The 17,882-nt window shown below is 63.9% G+C and overlaps 5 non-coding genes across 5 annotated transcripts; all 5 read right to left on the reverse strand.

The window, feature by feature from the left end:
* Positions 1 to 2,311: 2,311 nt before the first annotated feature.
* LOC142872510 (5S ribosomal RNA) lies at positions 2,312 to 2,430 on the reverse strand. Its single transcript, XR_012920767.1, has one exon. It is a non-coding gene; the product is annotated as a 5S ribosomal RNA (ribosomal RNA).
* Positions 2,431 to 5,945: 3,515 nt separating this feature from the next.
* LOC142872462 (5S ribosomal RNA) lies at positions 5,946 to 6,064 on the reverse strand. Its single transcript, XR_012920719.1, has one exon. It is a non-coding gene; the product is annotated as a 5S ribosomal RNA (ribosomal RNA).
* Positions 6,065 to 9,586: 3,522 nt separating this feature from the next.
* LOC142872470 (5S ribosomal RNA) lies at positions 9,587 to 9,705 on the reverse strand. The gene has a single exon (XR_012920727.1). It is a non-coding gene; the product is annotated as a 5S ribosomal RNA (ribosomal RNA).
* Positions 9,706 to 13,229: 3,524 nt separating this feature from the next.
* LOC142872471 (5S ribosomal RNA) lies at positions 13,230 to 13,348 on the reverse strand. Its single transcript, XR_012920728.1, has one exon. It is a non-coding gene; the product is annotated as a 5S ribosomal RNA (ribosomal RNA).
* Positions 13,349 to 16,873: 3,525 nt separating this feature from the next.
* LOC142872472 (5S ribosomal RNA) lies at positions 16,874 to 16,992 on the reverse strand. Its single transcript, XR_012920729.1, has one exon. It is a non-coding gene; the product is annotated as a 5S ribosomal RNA (ribosomal RNA).
* Positions 16,993 to 17,882: the final 890 nt, after the last annotated feature.

Below are 17,882 nucleotides of genomic sequence, written 5' to 3' on the forward strand. Positions count from 1 at the left end.
AACGCCCCAGGTGTCCTCAGCCCACGACTGGCTGCTGGGGGAATGCGAAGCCCGGCTCCTTGTCTCAGAGCGGGACAACCAGGAGGTGTGACGTACACCCCGGGGTTCCCAGGAGGATCAGGCTGAAGCTGGGACTTGGCCTGAAAGTGTCCCCTCGCACGGCCACCCCCTTCCCCTTCCTGCTCCTCTACTCCTGGTGCCCCTCCATCCAGGGGCCAGACCTTAAAGAGTCACCCGCAAGAGAATCCTGGTCCCAAAGGAGCCTTCTGGGGGACCCGTGCTGAGAGAGGTTGTGGGCATGGCCCGCTGGGGCTCTGCCCGACCCAGGGCTGAGAGATGCAACCTCCCAGCTCTGGGTCCCTGCAGGGGAAGCGTTGGCAAGCACAGGGCCAGTCCTCCAAAGGCCCAGGTGCAGGGAGCCCAGGCCAAGCAGCCTGTGGAAGAAGCCACCCCGGGAACACGACTGCAGGCCACGGCCCTTCCCACCTCCTCCTCCTCCTCCTCCTCCTGCTCCTCCACCCCCCCCCCGACCTCCCACCCCCACCCCCGACATGGCGCAGGGCTCAGAGACACCTCAGACACTTGCTACCCAAAGTGCAAAGGGCATCAGTTGCTCCTCCAAACCCCCCCCCCCCCGCCCAGCAGACCGCGTTGTCCAGCCAGCCCCCGGGCCTCCCTGGGGTGCCCAGCACAAAAGTGCAGACAACCACCGGACCCTCAATCTCAGTTTTCGGATGTTTTTGCCACTCTAAGGACCCGCAGGCCAGCTGGGCCTTCTGGCAGGACAGAGAGCCCCGGAATCCGACGTGGAGAGCTGGGTGTACGTCCCCACGAGGAGGCGGTCCCCACCTCCGCGGCTCTCCCCTTGCGGGGGGGAAAAGCAGCCACGGGGCCTCAGAGAAGACACCAGGCTGGGCGCCCGCCCCACAGTGGGGGCACGTCCCCCGCAGGCCACTTAGCGACGGCCGCCGGCCGGCGGACGGTTGGGTGGCGCGAGACGCTGCGGCCGCCCTGCTACCGGGTTCCTGGGAGGGCGTCCTGGAACCAGCGTCCACACCAAGCCCTTGGAAGGCCCAGGCGACGGAGGAGCCCCGTCAGGCAGGGGCCGAGGACGGTGACGGCCCGGGCGGGGAGGAGCGTGTCAGGCAGGGGCAGAGGACGGTGACAGGTGACAGGCCGGGCGGGAAGGAGTCAGTCAGGCAGGGGCCGAGGAGGAGACGGGGCTGGGTAAGGGTTAGGGTTAGAGTCAGGGCACAAGTCACAATCGCAAAGACCTGGAAGCGACCCGAGTGCCCATCGACCCACGAGTGCGTAAATGAAATGTGGCGCGTGGACACCACGGAGTGCTATTCAGCTAGGAGGAGCAGCGGTGAGAGGGCACCTCTCGTGGTTCTCCTGGCCAGAGCTGGAACCCGTTCCAGTAAGCCAGGTAGCCCAAGAATGGACACACGAGCACCACGTGCTCGCGCTCACCAGCAAATGGGTACGAACCGACGGACACCCAAGTGGACACAGAGGAATCACCTTCATCGGGTGGGTGTCGGGCGGGTGGGGGGAGGGGATGGGCATACACCTCCATTAGGAATGGGGTGGGTGCGCACCGACTGGGGGATGGGCGCACTTGAGGCTCTGACCCGAGGGGGGAGGCTGGGAGAGGGCAACGTACCCGACCTTAACATTGGTACCCCCACAATACGCTGGAACAACATCAGAGGTTAATGAATAAGAACACAGGGGGGAGGGGGGCACGGGCAACACATGTCACCTTAATACTTGGACTCCCATCATCTGCTTGAAAAGAGAGAGAAAAGAAAATGCAATCATAGAGATAAGAGACTCTTTTTAAACATAATGAATCCGAAGAGAAAAGTAAAAGGAGGCCTGTGGAGCAGGTCTGGGTGTGACTCCGGATCCCCCAACATCAGGTGCCACCACCAAAGATTCCTACGTGTAGCCCATAGAACCCCAAAAGCAACGGGACGAGTTCTGGTCACATACTCCCTCAAAATGACATCCTGGCCTTCTTCTGGAACTCCCTCCCCTCTCAGACTCTCAAGGTTTCCTCCAGCGTGTCGGTTCCCACAGAGCAGACCTTTGGTCTGAGACCTGACAGTCCAGAAGCCACGCATGCTGCCGCGTGACGGCGGTGTCGCGGCTTGGGACAAGAGGAGGCCCCACGGTGCGGGCTGGGGCGCCAGGCACCGCGGCGGGCGCTGAGGGTGGGGGAGACCCCCGCCCCGGGCCGCCGCCTCGCTCCCAGAGAGGGGACAGAACAAGAGGCAAAACAAAACAAAAAAAAAAAAAAAAAAGAAGCCTACGGCACCCGGTATTCCCAGGCGGTCTCCCATCCAAGTACTAACCAGGCCCGACCCTGCTTAGCTTCCGAGACCAGACGAGATCGAGCGCGTTCAGGGTGGTGTGGCCCTAGACGGCGGAGGGCGCCCCTGCCCCGCTCAAGAAGCCGAGCCTCTCTGCGCTTCCCCGCCGCCTCCTCCCGCCCCAGGCCCCGCGCCGGCGCTGACCCGCACCGGGCGGGCCTGTTGAGTTCACCGGCCGGGTCCGGCGGGCTCCGAGGGACGGGGGTGACAGGCGGGGCGGGGCGGGGCGGGCAGGGAGCGGCGGGCCGGGGTGGGGGGCTGTCTCTCTATACACACACACACACACACACACACACACTCACACTCACTCACTCACACTCACACAAGATGCGCCTCCACGGCTGGACTCGCCAAGGTGGAGACCTTCCAGCCCCCTTCCTCTCCTCGCCTGGCCCACCCCCAGCTCGTGGCCGCCCCCGCCGCCGCCGCCGCCGCCGCCGATTGCGCACGCGCGGGTCGCCCGCCCTTTGACCCCAGGCAGGGGCCGCCCTCCCCGACAACCCCTTTCAGCTGCGCCCCCCACCCTGTGGGTGGGCTGCCGCCTATTCCCCCGGGCCCGGGCTGGGGCACAGCGCATGGGGGAGGGGAGCGAGTGTATGGGGCGTCTCTCTCTCTCTCTTGGGATGTGTCCCATGGGTGGGGTGGCGTGGTTAGTGGGGCGCTGAAGAAATCAGTCCCCTCCATCTCCTACCTCCGGAAAACGCCCAAGCCCTTGGAGAACTGCCGGCAACGCGACCGTGGGGGCCGGGACCCTCCTCTGTGTCCTCCTGTGGCCCAGTCCAAGGGGCCTGGGCCTGGCCGGGGCTGCATTGGACCCCGACCACCCTGGCGTGTGGACTCGCTAAAAATCGGCGATTAGATATTGGATTCCAGCTTCATTGAGGTCATTTCACTAATGAGTGCACCGGAAAGAGTTTCCTAATCCATCTGTGAGGGTGGCAACTGAAAGAGAATTTTAAAGCTGACAGAATAGGCGAGGAAAGGCATAGGAGATTTCCACACCCAGTAAGGAAGCCTTTCCCGAAATGGAAGAAAGAAACGAGCAAACAGAGACACCGGTAGCCCGCCAGGATCAGAGTCTGCCCCCGAGAGAAAGTACCCTGACCAGGTTCACCCGTGGGTGGGTGGCGAGCTAGCGGCATTCAGAAGAGCGAGGCCCGCAGTCTGTGCAGAAGACACCTGCACTCGGGTGTGTGTGGCGGCACGATTCACAAGCAGCTCCAGATGTTAAGCCAAGGAGAAGCCAGGGAGTTCCCAACGCCCCAGGTGTCCTCAGCCCACGACTGGCTGCTGGGGGAATGCGAAGCCCGGCTCCTTGTCTCAGAGCGGGACAACCAGGAGGTGTGACGTACACCCCGGGGTTCCCAGGAGGATCAGGCTGAAGCTGGGACTTGGCCTGAAAGTGTCCCCTCGCACGGCCACCCCCTTCCCCTTCCTGCTCCTCTACTCCTGGTGCCCCTCCATCCAGGGGCCAGACCTTAAAGAGTCACCCGCAAGAGAATCCTGGTCCCAAAGGAGCCTTCTGGGGGACCCGTGCTGAGAGAGGTTGTGGGCATGGCCCGCTGGGGCTCTGCCCGACCCAGGGCTGAGAGATGCAACCTCCCAGCTCTGGGTCCCTGCAGGGGAAGCGTTGGCAAGCACAGGGCCAGTCCTCCAAAGGCCCAGGTGCAGGGAGCCCAGGCCAAGCAGCCTGTGGAAGAAGCCACCCCGGGAACACGACTGCAGGCCACGGCCCTTCCCACCTCCTCCTCCTCCTCCTCCTCCTGCTCCTCCACCCCCCCCCCCCGACCTCCCACCCCCACCCCCGACATGGCGCAGGGCTCAGAGACACCTCAGACACTTGCTACCCAAAGTGCAAAGGGCATCAGTTGCTCCTCCAAACCCCCCCCCCCGCCCAGCAGACCGCGTTGTCCAGCCAGCCCCCGGGCCTCCCTGGGGTGCCCAGCACAAAAGTGCAGACAACCACCGGACCCTCAATCTCAGTTTTCGGATGTTTTTGCCACTCTAAGGACCCGCAGGCCAGCTGGGCCTTCTGGCAGGACAGAGAGCCCCGGAATCCGACGTGGAGAGCTGGGTGTACGTCCCCACGAGGAGGCGGTCCCCACCTCCGCGGCTCTCCCCTTGCGGGGGGGAAAAGCAGCCACGGGGCCTCAGAGAAGACACCAGGCTGGGCGCCCGCCCCACAGTGGGGGCACGTCCCCCGCAGGCCACTTAGCGACGGCCGCCGGCCGGCGGACGGTTGGGTGGCGCGAGACGCTGCGGCCGCCCTGCTACCGGGTTCCTGGGAGGGCGTCCTGGAACCAGCGTCCACACCAAGCCCTTGGAAGGCCCAGGCGACGGAGGAGCCCCGTCAGGCAGGGGCCGAGGACGGTGACGGCCCGGGCGGGGAGGAGCGTGTCAGGCAGGGGCAGAGGACGGTGACAGGTGACAGGCCGGGCGGGAAGGAGTCAGTCAGGCAGGGGCCGAGGAGGAGACGGGGCTGGGTAAGGGTTAGGGTTAGAGTCAGGGCACAAGTCACAATCGCAAAGACCTGGAAGCGACCCGAGTGCCCATCGACCCACGAGTGCGTAAATGAAATGTGGCGCGTGGACACCACGGAGTGCTATTCAGCTAGGAGGAGCAGCGGTGAGAGGGCACCTCTCGTGGTTCTCCTGGCCAGAGCTGGAACCCGTTCCAGTAAGCCAGGTAGCCCAAGAATGGACACACGAGCACCACGTGCTCGCGCTCACCAGCAAATGGGTACGAACCGACGGACACCCAAGTGGACACAGAGGAATCACCTTCATCGGGTGGGTGTCGGGCGGGTGGGGGGAGGGGATGGGCATACACCTCCATTAGGAATGGGGTGGGTGCGCACCGACTGGGGGATGGGCGCACTTGAGGCTCTGACCCGAGGGGGGAGGCTGGGAGAGGGCAACGTACCCGACCTTAACATTGGTACCCCCACAATACGCTGGAACAACATCAGAGGTTAATGAATAAGAACACAGGGGGGAGGGGGGCACGGGCAACACATGTCACCTTAATACTTGGACTCCCATCATCTGCTTGAAAAGAGAGAGAAAAGAAAATGCAATCATAGAGATAAGAGACACTTTTTAAACATAATGAATCCGAAGAGAAAAGTAAAAGGAGGCCTGTGGAGCAGGTCTGGGTGTGACTCCGGATCCCCCAACATCAGGTGCCACCACCAAAGATTCCTACGTGTAGCCCATAGAACCCCAAAAGCAACGGGACGAGTTCTGGTCACATACTCCCTCAAAATGACATCCTGGCCTTCTTCTGGAACTCCCTCCCCTCTCAGACTCTCAAGGTTTCCTCCAGCGTGTCGGTTCCCACAGAGCAGACCTTTGGTCTGAGACCTGACAGTCCAGAAGCCACGCATGCTGCCGCGTGACGGCGGTGTCGCGGCTTGGGACAAGAGGAGGCCCCACGGTGCGGGCTGGGGCGCCAGGCACCGCGGCGGGCGCTGAGGGTGGGGGTGACCCCCGCCCCGGGCCGCCGCCTCGCTCCCAGAGAGGGGACAGAACAAGAGGCAAAACAAAACAAAAAAAAAAAAAAAAAAGAAGCCTACGGCACCCGGTATTCCCAGGCGGTCTCCCATCCAAGTACTAACCAGGCCCGACCCTGCTTAGCTTCCGAGACCAGACGAGATCGGGCGCGTTCAGGGTGGTGTGGCCCTAGACGGCGGAGGGCGCCCCTGCCCCGCTCAAGAAGCCGAGCCTCTCTGCGCTTCCCCGCCGCCTCCTCCCGCCCCAGGCCCCGCGCCGGCGCTGACCCGCACCGGGCGGGCCTGTTGAGTTCACCGGCCGGGTCCGGCGGGCTCCGAGGGACGGGGGTGACAGGCGGGGCGGGGCGGGGCGGGCAGGGAGCGGCGGGCCGGGGTGGGGGGCTGTCTCTCTATACACACACACACACACACACACACACACTCACACTCACTCACTCACACTCACACAAGATGCGCCTCCACGGCTGGACTCGCCAAGGTGGAGACCTTCCAGCCCCCTTCCTCTCCTCGCCTGGCCCACCCCCAGCTCGTGGCCGCCCCCGCCGCCGCCGCCGCCGCCGCCGCCGCCGATTGCGCACGCGCGGGTCGCCCGCCCTTTGACCCCAGGCAGGGGCCGCCCTCCCCGACAACCCCTTTCAGCTGCGCCCCCCACCCTGTGGGTGGGCTGCCGCCTATTCCCCCGGGCCCGGGCTGGGGCACAGCGCATGGGGGAGGGGAGCGAGTGTATGGGGCGTCTCTCTCTCTCTCTCTTGGGATGTGTCCCATGGGTGGGGTGGCGTGGTTAGTGGGGCGCTGAAGAAATCAGTCCCCTCCATCTCCTACCTCTGGAAAACGCCCAAGCCCTTGGAGAACTGCCGGCAACGCGACCGTGGGGGCCGGGACCCTCCTCTGTGTCCTCCTGTGGCCCAGTCCTAGGGGCCTGGGCCTGGCCGGGGCTGCATTGGACCCCGACCCCCCTGGCGTGTGGACTCGCTAAAAATCGGCGATTAGATATTGGATTCCAGCTTCATTGAGGTCATTTCACTAATGAGTGCACCGGAAAGAGTTTCCTAATCCATCTGTGAGGGTGGCAACTGAAAGAGAATTTTAAAGCTGACAGAATAGGCGAGGAAAGGCATAGGAGATTTCCACACCCAGTAAGGAAGCCTTTCCCGAAATGGAAGAAAGAAACGAGCAAACAGAGACACCGGTAGCCCGCCAGGATCAGAGTCTGCCCCCGAGAGAAAGTACCCTGACCAGGTTCACCCGTGGGTGGGTGGCGAGCTAGCGGCATTCAGAAGAGCGAGGCCCGCAGTCTGTGCAGAAGACACCTGCACTCGGGTGTGTGTGGCGGCACGATTCACAAGCAGCTCCAGATGTTAAGCCAAGGAGAAGCCAGGGAGTTCCCAACGCCCCAGGTGTCCTCAGCCCACGACTGGCTGCTGGGGGAATGCGAAGCCCGGCTCCTTGTCTCAGAGCGGGACAACCAGGAGGTGTGACGTACACCCCGGGGTTCCCAGGAGGATCAGGCTGAAGCTGGGACTTGGCCTGAAAGTGTCCCCTCGCACGGCCACCCCCTTCCCCTTCCTGCTCCTCTACTCCTGGTGCCCCTCCATCCAGGGGCCAGACCTTAAAGAGTCACCCGCAAGAGAATCCTGGTCCCAAAGGAGCCTTCTGGGGGACCCGTGCTGAGAGAGGTTGTGGGCATGGCCCGCTGGGGCTCTGCCCGACCCAGGGCTGAGAGATGCAACCTCCCAGCTCTGGGTCCCTGCAGGGGAAGCGTTGGCAAGCACAGGGCCAGTCCTCCAAAGGCCCAGGTGCAGGGAGCCCAGGCCAAGCAGCCTGTGGAAGAAGCCACCCCGGGAACACGACTGCAGGCCACGGCCCTTCCCACCTCCTCCTCCTCCTCCTCCTCCTGCTCCTCCACCCCCCCCCCGACCTCCCACCCCCACCCCCGACATGGCGCAGGGCTCAGAGACACCTCAGACACTTGCTACCCAAAGTGCAAAGGGCATCAGTTGCTCCTCCAAACCCCCCCCCCCGCCCAGCAGACCGCGTTGTCCAGCCAGCCCCCGGGCCTCCCTGGGGTGCCCAGCACAAAAGTGCAGACAACCACCGGACCCTCAATCTCAGTTTTCGGATGTTTTTGCCACTCTAAGGACCCGCAGGCCAGCTGGGCCTTCTGGCAGGACAGAGAGCCCCGGAATCCGACGTGGAGAGCTGGGTGTACGTCCCCACGAGGAGGCGGTCCCCACCTCCGCGGCTCTCCCCTTGCGGGGGGGAAAAGCAGCCACGGGGCCTCAGAGAAGACACCAGGCTGGGCGCCCGCCCCACAGTGGGGGCACGTCCCCCGCAGGCCACTTAGCGACGGCCGCCGGCCGGCGGACGGTTGGGTGGCGCGAGACGCTGCGGCCGCCCTGCTACCGGGTTCCTGGGAGGGCGTCCTGGAACCAGCGTCCACACCAAGCCCTTGGAAGGCCCAGGCGACGGAGGAGCCCCGTCAGGCAGGGGCCGAGGACGGTGACGGCCCGGGCGGGGAGGAGCGTGTCAGGCAGGGGCAGAGGACGGTGACAGGTGACAGGCCGGGCGGGAAGGAGTCAGTCAGGCAGGGGCCGAGGAGGAGACGGGGCTGGGTAAGGGTTAGGGTTAGAGTCAGGGCACAAGTCACAATCGCAAAGACCTGGAAGCGACCCGAGTGCCCATCGACCCACGAGTGCGTAAATGAAATGTGGCGCGTGGACACCACGGAGTGCTATTCAGCTAGGAGGAGCAGCGGTGAGAGGGCACCTCTCGTGGTTCTCCTGGCCAGAGCTGGAACCCGTTCCAGTAAGCCAGGTAGCCCAAGAATGGACACACGAGCACCACGTGCTCGCGCTCACCAGCAAATGGGTACGAACCGACGGACACCCAAGTGGACACAGAGGAATCACCTTCATCGGGTGGGTGTCGGGCGGGTGGGGGGAGGGGATGGGCATACACCTCCATTAGGAATGGGGTGGGTGCGCACCGACTGGGGGATGGGCGCACTTGAGGCTCTGACCCGAGGGGGGAGGCTGGGAGAGGGCAACGTACCCGACCTTAACATTGGTACCCCCACAATACGCTGGAACAACATCAGAGGTTAATGAATAAGAACACAGGGGGGAGGGGGGCACGGGCAACACATGTCACCTTAATACTTGGACTCCCATCATCTGCTTGAAAAGAGAGAGAAAAGAAAATGCAATCATAGAGATAAGAGACACTTTTTAAACATAATGAATCCGAAGAGAAAAGTAAAAGGAGGCCTGTGGAGCAGGTCTGGGTGTGACTCCGGATCCCCCAACATCAGGTGCCACCACCAAAGATTCCTACGTGTAGCCCATAGAACCCCAAAAGCAACGGGACGAGTTCTGGTCACATACTCCCTCAAAATGACATCCTGGCCTTCTTCTGGAACTCCCTCCCCTCTCAGACTCTCAAGGTTTCCTCCAGCGTGTCGGTTCCCACAGAGCAGACCTTTGGTCTGAGACCTGACAGTCCAGAAGCCACGCATGCTGCCGCGTGACGGCGGTGTCGCGGCTTGGGACAAGAGGAGGCCCCACGGTGCGGGCTGGGGCGCCAGGCACCGCGGCGGGCGCTGAGGGTGGGGGTGACACCCGCCCCGGGCCGCCGCCTCGCTCCCAGAGAGGGGACAGAACAAGAGGCAAAACAAAACAAAAAAAAAAAAAAAAAAAGAAGCCTACGGCACCCGGTATTCCCAGGCGGTCTCCCATCCAAGTACTAACCAGGCCCGACCCTGCTTAGCTTCCGAGACCAGACGAGATCGGGCGCGTTCAGGGTGGTGTGGCCCTAGACGGCGGAGGGCGCCCCTGCCCCGCTCAAGAAGCCGAGCCTCTCTGCGCTTCCCCGCCGCCTCCTCCCGCCCCAGGCCCCGCGCCGGCGCTGACCCGCACCGGGCGGGCCTGTTGAGTTCACCGGCCGGGTCCGGCGGGCTCCGAGGGACGGGGGTGACAGGCGGGGCGGGGCGGGGCGGGCAGGGAGCGGCGGGCCGGGGTGGGGGGCTGTCTCTCTATACACACACACACACACACACACACACACTCACACTCACTCACTCACACTCACACAAGATGCGCCTCCACGGCTGGACTCGCCAAGGTGGAGACCTTCCAGCCCCCTTCCTCTCCTCGCCTGGCCCACCCCCAGCTCGTGGCCGCCCCCGCCGCCGCCGCCGCCGCCGCCGCCGCCGATTGCGCACGCGCGGGTCGCCCGCCCTTTGACCCCAGGCAGGGGCCGCCCTCCCCGACAACCCCTTTCAGCTGCGCCCCCCACCCTGTGGGTGGGCTGCCGCCTATTCCCCCGGGCCCGGGCTGGGGCACAGCGCATGGGGGAGGGGAGCGAGTGTATGGGGCGTCTCTCTCTCTCTCTCTTGGGATGTGTCCCATGGGTGGGGTGGCGTGGTTAGTGGGGCGCTGAAGAAATCAGTCCCCTCCATCTCCTACCTCTGGAAAACGCCCAAGCCCTTGGAGAACTGCCGGCAACGCGACCGTGGGGGCCGGGACCCTCCTCTGTGTCCTCCTGTGGCCCAGTCCTAGGGGCCTGGGCCTGGCCGGGGCTGCATTGGACCCCGACCCCCCTGGCGTGTGGACTCGCTAAAAATCGGCGATTAGATATTGGATTCCAGCTTCATTGAGGTCATTTCACTAATGAGTGCACCGGAAAGAGTTTCCTAATCCATCTGTGAGGGTGGCAACTGAAAGAGAATTTTAAAGCTGACAGAATAGGCGAGGAAAGGCATAGGAGATTTCCACACCCAGTAAGGAAGCCTTTCCCGAAATGGAAGAAAGAAACGAGCAAACAGAGACACCGGTAGCCCGCCAGGATCAGAGTCTGCCCCCGAGAGAAAGTACCCTGACCAGGTTCACCCGTGGGTGGGTGGCGAGCTAGCGGCATTCAGAAGAGCGAGGCCCGCAGTCTGTGCAGAAGACACCTGCACTCGGGTGTGTGTGGCGGCACGATTCACAAGCAGCTCCAGATGTTAAGCCAAGGAGAAGCCAGGGAGTTCCCAACGCCCCAGGTGTCCTCAGCCCACGACTGGCTGCTGGGGGAATGCGAAGCCCGGCTCCTTGTCTCAGAGCGGGACAACCAGGAGGTGTGACGTACACCCCGGGGTTCCCAGGAGGATCAGGCTGAAGCTGGGACTTGGCCTGAAAGTGTCCCCTCGCACGGCCACCCCCTTCCCCTTCCTGCTCCTCTACTCCTGGTGCCCCTCCATCCAGGGGCCAGACCTTAAAGAGTCACCCGCAAGAGAATCCTGGTCCCAAAGGAGCCTTCTGGGGGACCCGTGCTGAGAGAGGTTGTGGGCATGGCCCGCTGGGGCTCTGCCCGACCCAGGGCTGAGAGATGCAACCTCCCAGCTCTGGGTCCCTGCAGGGGAAGCGTTGGCAAGCACAGGGCCAGTCCTCCAAAGGCCCAGGTGCAGGGAGCCCAGGCCAAGCAGCCTGTGGAAGAAGCCACCCCGGGAACACGACTGCAGGCCACGGCCCTTCCCACCTCCTCCTCCTCCTCCTCCTCCTGCTCCTCCACCCCCCCCCCCGACCTCCCACCCCCACCCCCGACATGGCGCAGGGCTCAGAGACACCTCAGACACTTGCTACCCAAAGTGCAAAGGGCATCAGTTGCTCCTCCAAACCCCCCCCCCCCGCCCAGCAGACCGCGTTGTCCAGCCAGCCCCCGGGCCTCCCTGGGGTGCCCAGCACAAAAGTGCAGACAACCACCGGACCCTCAATCTCAGTTTTCGGATGTTTTTGCCACTCTAAGGACCCGCAGGCCAGCTGGGCCTTCTGGCAGGACAGAGAGCCCCGGAATCCGACGTGGAGAGCTGGGTGTACGTCCCCACGAGGAGGCGGTCCCCACCTCCGCGGCTCTCCCCTTGCGGGGGGGAAAAGCAGCCACGGGGCCTCAGAGAAGACACCAGGCTGGGCGCCCGCCCCACAGTGGGGGCACGTCCCCCGCAGGCCACTTAGCGACGGCCGCCGGCCGGCGGACGGTTGGGTGGCGCGAGACGCTGCGGCCGCCCTGCTACCGGGTTCCTGGGAGGGCGTCCTGGAACCAGCGTCCACACCAAGCCCTTGGAAGGCCCAGGCGACGGAGGAGCCCCGTCAGGCAGGGGCCGAGGACGGTGACGGCCCGGGCGGGGAGGAGCGTGTCAGGCAGGGGCAGAGGACGGTGACAGGTGACAGGCCGGGCGGGAAGGAGTCAGTCAGGCAGGGGCCGAGGAGGAGACGGGGCTGGGTAAGGGTTAGGGTTAGAGTCAGGGCACAAGTCACAATCGCAAAGACCTGGAAGCGACCCGAGTGCCCATCGACCCACGAGTGCGTAAATGAAATGTGGCGCGTGGACACCACGGAGTGCTATTCAGCTAGGAGGAGCAGCGGTGAGAGGGCACCTCTCGTGGTTCTCCTGGCCAGAGCTGGAACCCGTTCCAGTAAGCCAGGTAGCCCAAGAATGGACACACGAGCACCACGTGCTCGCGCTCACCAGCAAATGGGTACGAACCGACGGACACCCAAGTGGACACAGAGGAATCACCTTCATCGGGTGGGTGTCGGGCGGGTGGGGGGAGGGGATGGGCATACACCTCCATTAGGAATGGGGTGGGTGCGCACCGACTGGGGGATGGGCGCACTTGAGGCTCTGACCCGAGGGGGGAGGCTGGGAGAGGGCAACGTACCCGACCTTAACATTGGTACCCCCACAATACGCTGGAACAACATCAGAGGTTAATGAATAAGAACACAGGGGGGAGGGGGGCACGGGCAACACATGTCACCTTAATACTTGGACTCCCATCATCTGCTTGAAAAGAGAGAGAAAAGAAAATGCAATCATAGAGATAAGAGACACTTTTTAAACATAATGAATCCGAAGAGAAAAGTAAAAGGAGGCCTGTGGAGCAGGTCTGGGTGTGACTCCGGATCCCCCAACATCAGGTGCCACCACCAAAGATTCCTACGTGTAGCCCATAGAACCCCAAAAGCAACGGGACGAGTTCTGGTCACATACTCCCTCAAAATGACATCCTGGCCTTCTTCTGGAACTCCCTCCCCTCTCAGACTCTCAAGGTTTCCTCCAGCGTGTCGGTTCCCACAGAGCAGACCTTTGGTCTGAGACCTGACAGTCCAGAAGCCACGCATGCTGCCGCGTGACGGCGGTGTCGCGGCTTGGGACAAGAGGAGGCCCCACGGTGCGGGCTGGGGCGCCAGGCACCGCGGCGGGCGCTGAGGGTGGGGGTGACCCCCGCCCCGGGCCGCCGCCTCGCTCCCAGAGAGGGGACAGAACAAGAGGCAAAACAAAACAAAAAAAAAAAAAAAAAAAGAAGCCTACGGCACCCGGTATTCCCAGGCGGTCTCCCATCCAAGTACTAACCAGGCCCGACCCTGCTTAGCTTCCGAGACCAGACGAGATCGGGCGCGTTCAGGGTGGTGTGGCCCTAGACGGCGGAGGGCGCCCCTGCCCCGCTCAAGAAGCCGAGCCTCTCTGCGCTTCCCCGCCGCCTCCTCCCGCCCCAGGCCCCGCGCCGGCGCTGACCCGCACCGGGCGGGCCTGTTGAGTTCACCGGCCGGGTCCGGCGGGCTCCGAGGGACGGGGGTGACAGGCGGGGCGGGGCGGGGCGGGCAGGGAGCGGCGGGCCGGGGTGGGGGGCTGTCTCTCTATACACACACACACACACACACACACACACTCACACTCACTCACTCACACTCACACAAGATGCGCCTCCACGGCTGGACTCGCCAAGGTGGAGACCTTCCAGCCCCCTTCCTCTCCTCGCCTGGCCCACCCCCAGCTCGTGGCCGCCCCCGCCGCCGCCGCCGCCGCCGCCGCCGCCGATTGCGCACGCGCGGGTCGCCCGCCCTTTGACCCCAGGCAGGGGCCGCCCTCCCCGACAACCCCTTTCAGCTGCGCCCCCCACCCTGTGGGTGGGCTGCCGCCTATTCCCCCGGGCCCGGGCTGGGGCACAGCGCATGGGGGAGGGGAGCGAGTGTATGGGGCGTCTCTCTCTCTCTCTCTTGGGATGTGTCCCATGGGTGGGGTGGCGTGGTTAGTGGGGCGCTGAAGAAATCAGTCCCCTCCATCTCCTACCTCTGGAAAACGCCCAAGCCCTTGGAGAACTGCCGGCAACGCGACCGTGGGGGCCGGGACCCTCCTCTGTGTCCTCCTGTGGCCCAGTCCTAGGGGCCTGGGCCTGGCCGGGGCTGCATTGGACCCCGACCCCCCTGGCGTGTGGACTCGCTAAAAATCGGCGATTAGATATTGGATTCCAGCTTCATTGAGGTCATTTCACTAATGAGTGCACCGGAAAGAGTTTCCTAATCCATCTGTGAGGGTGGCAACTGAAAGAGAATTTTAAAGCTGACAGAATAGGCGAGGAAAGGCATAGGAGATTTCCACACCCAGTAAGGAAGCCTTTCCCGAAATGGAAGAAAGAAACGAGCAAACAGAGACACCGGTAGCCCGCCAGGATCAGAGTCTGCCCCCGAGAGAAAGTACCCTGACCAGGTTCACCCGTGGGTGGGTGGCGAGCTAGCGGCATTCAGAAGAGCGAGGCCCGCAGTCTGTGCAGAAGACACCTGCACTCGGGTGTGTGTGGCGGCACGATTCACAAGCAGCTCCAGATGTTAAGCCAAGGAGAAGCCAGGGAGTTCCCAACGCCCCAGGTGTCCTCAGCCCACGACTGGCTGCTGGGGGAATGCGAAGCCCGGCTCCTTGTCTCAGAGCGGGACAACCAGGAGGTGTGACGTACACCCCGGGGTTCCCAGGAGGATCAGGCTGAAGCTGGGACTTGGCCTGAAAGTGTCCCCTCGCACGGCCACCCCCTTCCCCTTCCTGCTCCTCTACTCCTGGTGCCCCTCCATCCAGGGGCCAGACCTTAAAGAGTCACCCGCAAGAGAATCCTGGTCCCAAAGGAGCCTTCTGGGGGACCCGTGCTGAGAGAGGTTGTGGGCATGGCCCGCTGGGGCTCTGCCCGACCCAGGGCTGAGAGATGCAACCTCCCAGCTCTGGGTCCCTGCAGGGGAAGCGTTGGCAAGCACAGGGCCAGTCCTCCAAAGGCCCAGGTGCAGGGAGCCCAGGCCAAGCAGCCTGTGGAAGAAGCCACCCCGGGAACACGACTGCAGGCCACGGCCCTTCCCACCTCCTCCTCCTCCTCCTCCTCCTGCTCCTCCACCCCCCCCCCGACCTCCCACCCCCACCCCCGACATGGCGCAGGGCTCAGAGACACCTCAGACACTTGCTACCCAAAGTGCAAAGGGCATCAGTTGCTCCTCCAAACCCCCCCCCCCCCCCGCCCAGCAGACCGCGTTGTCCAGCCAGCCCCCGGGCCTCCCTGGGGTGCCCAGCACAAAAGTGCAGACAACCACCGGACCCTCAATCTCAGTTTTCGGATGTTTTTGCCACTCTAAGGACCCGCAGGCCAGCTGGGCCTTCTGGCAGGACAGAGAGCCCCGGAATCCGACGTGGAGAGCTGGGTGTACGTCCCCACGAGGAGGCGGTCCCCACCTCCGCGGCTCTCCCCTTGCGGGGGGGAAAAGCAGCCACGGGGCCTCAGAGAAGACACCAGGCTGGGCGCCCGCCCCACAGTGGGGGCACGTCCCCCGCAGGCCACTTAGCGACGGCCGCCGGCCGGCGGACGGTTGGGTGGCGCGAGACGCTGCGGCCGCCCTGCTACCGGGTTCCTGGGAGGGCGTCCTGGAACCAGCGTCCACACCAAGCCCTTGGAAGGCCCAGGCGACGGAGGAGCCCCGTCAGGCAGGGGCCGAGGACGGTGACGGCCCGGGCGGGGAGGAGCGTGTCAGGCAGGGGCAGAGGACGGTGACAGGTGACAGGCCGGGCGGGAAGGAGTCAGTCAGGCAGGGGCCGAGGAGGAGACGGGGCTGGGTAAGGGTTAGGGTTAGAGTCAGGGCACAAGTCACAATCGCAAAGACCTGGAAGCGACCCGAGTGCCCATCGACCCACGAGTGCGTAAATGAAATGTGGCGCGTGGACACCACGGAGTGCTATTCAGCTAGGAGGAGCAGCGGTGAGAGGGCACCTCTCGTGGTTCTCCTGGCCAGAGCTGGAACCCGTTCCAGTAAGCCAGGTAGCCCAAGAATGGACACACGAGCACCACGTGCTCGCGCTCACCAGCAAATGGGTACGAACCGACGGACACCCAAGTGGACACAGAGGAATCACCTTCATCGGGTGGGTGTCGGGCGGGTGGGGGGAGGGGATGGGCATACACCTCCATTAGGAATGGGGTGGGTGCGCACCGACTGGGGGATGGGCGCACTTGAGGCTCTGACCCGAGGGGGGAGGCTGGGAGAGGGCAACGTACCCGACCTTAACATTGGTACCCCCACAATACGCTGGAACAACATCAGAGGTTAATGAATAAGAACACAGGGGGGAGGGGGGCACGGGCAACACATGTCACCTTAATACTTGGACTCCCATCATCTGCTTGAAAAGAGAGAGAAAAGAAAATGCAATCATAGAGATAAGAGACACTTTTTAAACATAATGAATCCGAAGAGAAAAGTAAAAGGAGGCCTGTGGAGCAGGTCTGGGTGTGACTCCGGATCCCCCAACATCAGGTGCCACCACCAAAGATTCCTACGTGTAGCCCATAGAACCCCAAAAGCAACGGGACGAGTTCTGGTCACATACTCCCTCAAAATGACATCCTGGCCTTCTTCTGGAACTCCCTCCCCTCTCAGACTCTCAAGGTTTCCTCCAGCGTGTCGGTTCCCACAGAGCAGACCTTTGGTCTGAGACCTGACAGTCCAGAAGCCACGCATGCTGCCGCGTGACGGCGGTGTCGCGGCTTGGGACAAGAGGAGGCCCCACGGTGCGGGCTGGGGCGCCAGGCACCGCGGCGGGCGCTGAGGGTGGGGGAGACCCCCGCCCCGGGCCGCCGCCTCGCTCCCAGAGAGGGGACAGAACAAGAGGCAAAACAAAACAAAAAAAAAAAAAAAGAAGAAGCCTACGGCACCCGGTATTCCCAGGCGGTCTCCCATCCAAGTACTAACCAGGCCCGACCCTGCTTAGCTTCCGAGACCAGACGAGATCGGGCGCGTTCAGGGTGGTGTGGCCCTAGACGGCGGAGGGCGCCCCTGCCCCGCTCAAGAAGCCGAGCCTCTCTGCGCTTCCCCGCCGCCTCCTCCCGCCCCAGGCCCCGCGCCGGCGCTGACCCGCACCGGGCGGGCCTGTTGAGTTCACCGGCCGGGTCCGGCGGGCTCCGAGGGACGGGGGTGACAGGCGGGGCGGGGCGGGCAGGGAGCGGCGGGCCGGGGTGGGGGGCTGTCTCTCTATACACACACACACACACACACACACACACTCACACTCACTCACTCACACTCACACAAGATGCGCCTCCACGGCTGGACTCGCCAAGGTGGAGACCTTCCAGCCCCCTTCCTCTCCTCGCCTGGCCCACCCCCAGCTCGTGGCCGCCCCCGCCGCCGCCGCCGCCGCCGCCGCCGCCGATTGCGCACGCGCGGGTCGCCCGCCCTTTGACCCCAGGCAGGGGCCGCCCTCCCCGACAACCACTTTCAGCTGCGCCACCCACCCTGTGGGTGGGCTGCCGCCTATTCCCCCGGGCCCGGGCTGGGGCACAGCGCATGGGGGAGGGGAGCGAGTGTATGGGGCGTCTCTCTCTCTCTCTTGGGATGTGTCCCATGGGTGGGGTGGCGTGGTTAGTGGGGCGCTGAAGAAATCAGTCCCCTCCATCTCCTACCTCCGGAAAACGCCCAAGCCCTTGGAGAACTGCCGGCAACGCGACCGTGGGGGCCGGGACCCTCCTCTGTGTCCTCCTGTGGCCCAGTCCAAGGGGCCTGGGCCTGGCCGGGGCTGCATTGGACCCCGACCCCCCTGGCGTGTGGACTCGGTAAAAATCGGCGATTAGATATTGGATTCCAGCTTCATTGAGGTCATTTCACTAATGAGTGCACCGGAAAGAGTTTCCTAATCCATCTGTGAGGGTGGCA

This window comes from Microcebus murinus, chromosome 8 (genome assembly GCF_040939455.1).
Source record: "Microcebus murinus isolate Inina chromosome 8, M.murinus_Inina_mat1.0, whole genome shotgun sequence".
Classification (NCBI taxonomy): Eukaryota; Metazoa; Chordata; class Mammalia; order Primates; family Cheirogaleidae; genus Microcebus; species Microcebus murinus.